The sequence below is a fragment of the Myxocyprinus asiaticus genome, chromosome 17 (genome assembly GCF_019703515.2).
Source record: "Myxocyprinus asiaticus isolate MX2 ecotype Aquarium Trade chromosome 17, UBuf_Myxa_2, whole genome shotgun sequence".
Classification (NCBI taxonomy): Eukaryota; Metazoa; Chordata; class Actinopteri; order Cypriniformes; family Catostomidae; genus Myxocyprinus; species Myxocyprinus asiaticus.
The window spans coordinates 49,612,501-49,620,000 of record NC_059360.1 but is presented as its reverse complement, the minus strand read 5'-3'; the positions used below and the strand labels follow the sequence as shown (position 1 = coordinate 49,620,000).

General features: G+C 36.3%; 1 pseudogene; it reads left to right on the top strand.

Moving 5' to 3' along the window:
• Nucleotides 1-7,500, top strand: part of LOC127455002 (uncharacterized) — a 31,148-nt pseudogene that overhangs the window by 9,200 nt on the left and 14,448 nt on the right.

Sequence of the window (7,500 nt, the reverse complement as noted above, 5' to 3'; positions counted from 1 at the left end):
AGTTTGAAATGCACCTTATTTTCATCCTAACTCCATATAAAGCCTCTAAAAGACACATTTTTCAGTTTTTGTATGAACTCATTAATTCTCAATGTGATAATACACAGACAGTGAATAAAGGATTTCTAAGAAAAAATGTGCTGATGTACACATTAGTGTACATTGTGTTTATCAGCGTGGTGTTTTGTGATAAAACGCTCAAATTTTTAAAATTGCACATCGGATGAAACTACAGACTCTTTTGACTCAATGTAAAAACGTAATGAGGTTTTTTACCAGATGTTGTTTTGTTGCTGTTTCTGCAAAACTTAAACTCTGCTGTGATTGACACCACGTTGTTTCGTCACATGACTCCATCAGTTGAAAGTTTAACCCTTTACTGACAGCACAGAGTCTCCTGAACTGAGATCAGTCAAATTAATAAACTAATAAAATTTAAATTATGTCTAGCGAAGCACAAATACAATGTCCATGCGTGTGTATGCGGGGTTGTATGAGGATATATATGCTTTTTCAAATTATTTTTCATTTTTCTGTGGTTAAATTGCAGTAAACGGTCTCGTAGTAAAGATCTGATTTGAGTTAGTTTATACTTCAGTAATACACAACAGTAATATTTCTAGTAAAATGTAAAACCGTCTCTGCAGTTATTTTGCATAGTTGAACGTTCACCGCAACCGACAAAGAGCAACGTTTTAAAAGTTATATATGAAATAAGAGTGAGTGAACATCACAACATGACATCACAGTTCAGTCATGAAATATCTGTTTTTTTCTCTTTATGGTTTTGGACATTAAAATAAAAATTTAGTAATTCAAAAATATGGAAATTTCTCAAGTGCATGAATAAATCATCAGTTCTTTGGTGAATGTGATAAATATGTACAAATTACTTCATGAATGTAAAGATCTGTCTGTCTGTCTGTCTGTCTGTCTGTCTGTCTGTCTGTCTGCGAAGTTCTCTACTGGATCAGAAAGAAGATCTGCGCAAGCGTCTCATGTTGACGACTCGTAAGCTGCAGCTGCTGGAGAACAAGTTTGAGTCGACACGTCAGTATCTGGAGACCGAACAGAGACGAGCTCAAGATGAACTGGAGAAATTCACAGAGAAACTGCGCAGGTCAGTCAACGTCATCACAGTGCTGCACAAACTATGAACTCATTTATTTATTAAAGTAAACATGTTTTTCAGTGTCTTCAGAAGTATTGCTGCTGTATTTAAACTTTAAAATTAACATTTTTATTGATTCATAAACATATAACAAGATAAAAAACACAACATAAATACATTGAATTAACATTAAACATTTAATCCCCCCTAATATCCCTCCCCCTCCCCAATCACCAACCCCACCCTAACCTACACTACAGTTTTAAATGGAGCTCTTAAGAGACTAATATTCCGATATACACTGATATTCATCGCTATAGAGAATATACAGTATTTTTTTATTTTCTCCCTTTTCCTCCCCAATTTGGAACGCCCAATTCCCAATGCGCTCTAAGTCCTCGTGGTGGCGAAGTGACTCGCCTCAATCCGGGTGGCGGAGGATGAATCTCAGTTGCCTCCGCGTCTGAGACCGTCAATCCGCGCATCTTATCACGTGGCCTGTTGAGCACGTTACCATGGAGACCTAGTGCATGTGGAGGCTTCACGCTATTCTCCGCGGCATCCACACACAACTCACCACACCGAGAGCGAGAACCACATTATAGTGACCACGAGGAGGTTATCCCATGTGACTCTACCCTCCCTAGCAACCGGGCTAAATTAATGATGCTGGTGAATCACGTTCAGTCTCGCGTCCCTATGGAGTGTGTGCACGAGCACGAGCAACGGGCTGCAGTTCACTGAACGGCCACAGGTGTCACTAATAACAACGGTTTCTGAATCTTACATACTGCACCTTTAAAAAATCCTTATAAAAAGTAAGTTAAGGGTCATGTAGCACTTTGTTTCTCCACAGTAAGTCTTGCATCATCCATTGTCAATACAAGAATAAGACATTACATTATGTTCATCTGTAAAGCTGCTTCGAAACAATGTGTATAGTGAAAAGCACTATAGAAATAAATATGACTTCATTCTTCAGAAGTACAGGATGTTCTTTCATTTAGAGTTTATCTAAACTGTTATTAATCTTGTTCACTCAGATGTTTGCACTGTGTGTTTGTGAATTAAAGTGAATTGAAGTGTTTTGTCTCATGTTTCTCATCTTTAGTGTTTGCTTGATTGAGGCGTGTAAATAATAACAGATGTTTCGTTATCCCTTTAACTATGAGAATGATTTGAGTGTGTCTCTTAAATGTCTAGAATGTGTGTGTGTGTGTCATCATCATCTTCATCATCATCATGTGTCCTGCAGGATTCAGAGCAGTTATGCAGCTTTACAGAGAATCAATCATGACCTGGAGGAGAAGACGCAGCGCACGGTGAGAGACCTGAAATAAACCAACATATCTGCTGTAATTGTGTTTATCTATGATCGACTGCAGCGTAACATTACTGACAACACTTCAATCTGTTCTTTAAAGCATTGTGTTTAATCACTTCTACTTAAATTATTCTCATTTGTAGAAGTATCTGCTCAATTATTTCCATTTTTGACACTTTAACAAAACACAGTAAATCAGAATATAAAGCAAAATCAACGTACAGAGAGCTCATCCTCTTAATCATCAATGACAGACAGATCGATTGATTATAAATCACTGATGGCAGTTTTTCTCATGAAGGTTTAGTGTTTGATCAGTGTCAGTTTGATTGACAGCTTGTCTCCTCTAACACTAGTGTCTGTGTCATCATCGATATTCTACTCAAACAGTGTTTATATTCCTCTCAGAGCGACTGATGTGATCACTTCACAGTTTAAGTGTTGATATGAATCAACTGAAGCGTTGATTCTTCTGCATCACTGCAGCATCTGATCTGGATTGAATCAGAGAAATGTTGAGAGACAATGTGCTTGAGGAGACCAGCAGTGTGCCATGAGAATATTGATGTTGTTCAGATTGCTGCGATCAATAACTACACAAGTTTATCTGGTCGCTCTCACAGCAATTACATGATCACTGATTGAACACAGTCGATGGCTAAAGTGATTCACTTGAAATGAAACCTGTCAGGGAGTCTGTCTGTCTGTCTGTCTGTCTGTCTGTCTGTCTGTCTCAGTGGTCTTATTTTTAATGTGGTCTCATGTTGGACTGTAATCATCAATTTAAAGATGGGCTGAAACAGACCGTGATGACATCACTCAGAGATTGTGAAATTATATCCAAATAACAGTTCAATATATACTTGAATTTCTTGTGTGTCACTAGTTCAGAAATCTCTTAATTTGTTTGGTCAAATAAGTATGTATGAGGTGATAAAAATGAGAAATCTCTTAAAAATCTAGTTTAAAACACACATGTGAAGTTCATTCAAATGTCATCTTTGTGTCCATGTTGATTTCATACATTTTTGAGAAACATTTATTGCATTTTCTACAAAACAAAAATAACTGATTGACTTTAAAAATGTCAAGTGGTGTAACCACTTATTAAAATACTTTCCATAACTTAACCATTCATTTAAAAAAAGGTAAACAATATTTTACAAATATCATAGTTTTCTCAGGGTTACACCACATGACCTGAACAAAATGTGCCTTGAGATATATGTGTAATGTTTGATGTGTTGGTTCATGTTTTTCATGTCTTTTATTTTGAAATTTCTAGTTCCTGTGTCTTGTCATGTGATTTCATGATTGTTTTCATTGGTTGATTGTCTCGTTAACTCGTTATCAGTTCTAGTTTGTCATTGGTTTAGTTTATTAGTCTTGTGATCTTGTTTATAGTTCTGTCTGTTCATTGGTTGTCTTGTTACCCATGTCTGTGTATTTAAGCCCTCATATTTGCCATTGTCTTTTGTCAGGTATTGTGTTTGGTAATGTTGTTATGTCTAGTCACGTTCGAGTTTATGGTTCACGTTTGCGGTTAGGGTTTTTGGATTTCACTTTTGTTAATAAAATTGCACTTGGGTTCTTCACTTCATCGTCTTTGCCAGCAGCAATGTTACAATGTGTATATACATACACACACTTTATTTCCTCATTAGCAGGAACACAGTAATCAATCATAATCATGTCGCTCGCATCAGCGTCGGCGGTTTATTCAGCTGGTTTTCTGCTGTGTGAAGAGGACCTGTGTTACAGTCACATGATTGACAGGTGTCGACATGGCCGCAGCACAGTATATCAGCAAAAATTCAATTGTAGATTGATCAACAGATGATCAATAATCACAGACTGTCAAAAACACCTGCAGATCAATAAGTCATCTTTGATTGTTCTTATAACTGGATGTTTTCTGTCAGAAAAAACGATCATTCATGTTGAACACAGAAATATGACAGTCATGTGTAATATCTTCTCCATCAGATACAGAATACATTTATCATCTCCAAACAGTCTGAAATCATCGATTTATTGAAGCTCAGTTCACATTGAGGCTTTAAGTATAAAAAGATTGTAACAGCAGAAGTTCCAAATTTGGTCAGTTCATAATAAAAGTGAGATATTTGATGACATATTGAATTGTTCTGCCCTGATGAACATAATGAACCCTGAGGAATAACACTCATGTGAAAATCTCAGTTTAATTTGTGTTGTGTTTAACAGCTGCTCTCAGAGAATAAAAGTCCTCCATCAGTTTGTCAGTCGTTCAAATGAGTTCTGATGTTTCTCATCTCTTATGATGTACAACTGGATCCAGTGTGAATATTCATGATGAGAGATGTATTATAATTCTGTAATTACACACAGTTTCTGCTCAGCGTATGCATGAATATGTTTTCAGCTGATGCTGTATATTTATCCAGCAGTTGAATAGTTGTGATGCTTTATTACTGTGATGACACAGTTGATGTTTGTTGTTTGATTCAGACAGAGCATCATGAGGAGGAGAAGAGAGCTCTGAGTCAAGACATTGTCGTTCTGAAGAATCACCTGATGGAGGCCAAAATCACCATCCAGAAACTCCGAGAAGATAATGTATGTGAACCAGTTGCAGAATCACACAATCCTCAGTGTTATTGAGCTGTTTGGTTGAATTGCACAAGCTGGTGTGAAGTTACAGACATATGGACGTCACATATTGTGTTGTAGAATGTTTGAATGCAGATACAGCACATTTTCTTTTAGTGTAGTGTATCAAATAAGTCATTAACACACAGCACTGCTTTACTAATATGACATATTTAATCTTCAAGAATTCACACTGATTTAATTCTGCTGTACTGTTGACATTCAGAGGCAAAATCTCCTCATACGACACATCTGCACTGGATTCATCTCATATTTATATGATAATTCAGTAAATGTGTAATTTCAGACTTGATTAATGTGACCTCAAAGCATCAGTGAATCTGCCCTCAGTTTTGGATCACTGATAAAAATGTAGATAAATGAACTCTTATATCAGGGCAATAATTCACCAAAACCGAGCGGGACGTCTCATCTTTATTTTCAGTTTCATTTAGTAGATTTCTGCAGCAGACGGATGGGATGTTTGTGTCGATGTCTGAAGCAGCTGGTGAAGAGAAAAGCTTCTCACGTTCCACACTCCCTACATTTACTAGATAGTGTGCATTGAGGATTCTCTGCAGACAGCAGAGTCAAAACCTCGTTTACACACGTATAAAGACTACAAATGAAACAAGACTCAAAAGTAATCCATATGACTAGTGCTGAAAACATCATAGTTCAGACCGTGTGCTTAAAAAAGGCATTTAACCCTTTAAGCACTGAAGGTGTTTTTAAAGATTTCCTGTTTCAGTGGCATACCCAAAATTAAAGGCAAGGCAATTTATTTATAAAGCACAATTAAAAACAACAGACTGTTGACCAAATATGCTATACATTAATAAACAGATTAAAAAGAAAGTATTAACAAGCATAAATACTAATACATACTGAAAATCAACAAAATACACAGGGGGACAAACAAACCTCAAGTTACGGTTTAGCTAAAAGCCTGGGAGAAAAGATGGGCTTTTAATCGATTTAAAAGATAACAATGTTGGAGCTGTCCTAATGTGCAGGGGAAAACTCTTCCAGAGCTTCGGGCCAGTACTGCGAAGGCGCGGTCAACCCTCAGCTTAAGTCTGGGTCTTGGGACACTCAAAATCCTTTGATCTGAAGACCCAAGAGATCTAGGTGGCTTATGTATGTGCAAAAGGTCTGAAAGATAGGCCAGCACTAGCCCATTTAATAATTTAAAAACAAACAGTGAAATCTTAAAACTAATTCTATAACAGACCGGAGGCCAATGAAGAGAGGCTAATATTGGAGTGATGTGGTCTTGTTTGTGAGTACCTGTCAAGAGTCTAGCAGCAGCATTTTGAACAAACTGCAGTCATGACAAGGATGACTAGCTAACACCTATGTAAAGCGAATTACAATAGTCTAAACACGAAGAGACAAAGGCATACATCACCCTCTCAAAATCACTGGAAGAAAGAATTGACTTAACATTGGCTTGGCATATAACTTGATCAAAAAACAAGAAGGGTCAAGTGTTTGTTATCACTGTAAAGAAAATGTTTCACATTTTTTAACGATATAGATTATGAGACTCTCACCCTAAGAAACTGCTGAAAAATCACAAAAGCATTGAGCCAAAACTTTTTTCTTATTTGACATTATATATCTCTGGGTGTAAATAAGGTGGCTCCGCAAAACTGCTTCTGTTTCGTTCCCAATCATGTCAACTGTATCTGAGAAAACATTTGTGTTGATACGACAAAGCAATCAAAAGTTATAGCATTACAAAAGTAATTTATCATAGTGTACAAAAACTTCTCCAAACAAATAAAACATAATAATTGTACATAAGAACTAATTACACATGCAAACACAACAATGACTAAAGGTTTGCATAGCATGCAGACATGATTTTAGTAATGAGATTTCACAGAATGAGTTTCATTCTGTGTCATTTGAGTCATCATTGAGTCTGTATCATGTATTTGGCGCCATCTCCTGGTGGTCATATGTAACATTGTGCTTCATGTGGATTATCTAATGATCTATACATCTGATTATCTTGTGTGTGGACTCGTTTGAAAGATAATCACCTCCTCTAAGTAATGGTTTGTGATATTATATGTTCCGTTTATATTTCCTGAAGTTATAAGTGAAAACGCGGCATATAAGCAACACTAACATAATTGTCAAAGACATATACTTAGCTATTACTCGCTATATTTTTGTCTGTAAAACAAATAGGCTGGTTATATTCTACTCTTTGAGAGCTTTCCAACAACATATGACACATGGACATTTGATCAGTTTGATGTTTTTACTGATTGTAATAATATGTGCAGTGCAAATGTTTTATGAATTATCAAAACAGAACACTTCTGATTTATCTGCAAATTTCAAAGCACTTGTTCAGTTTTGGTCATAATATCTACATGCACTAGAAAGTAGAGCTTCTAAGCTTTCAAACGATACCTAT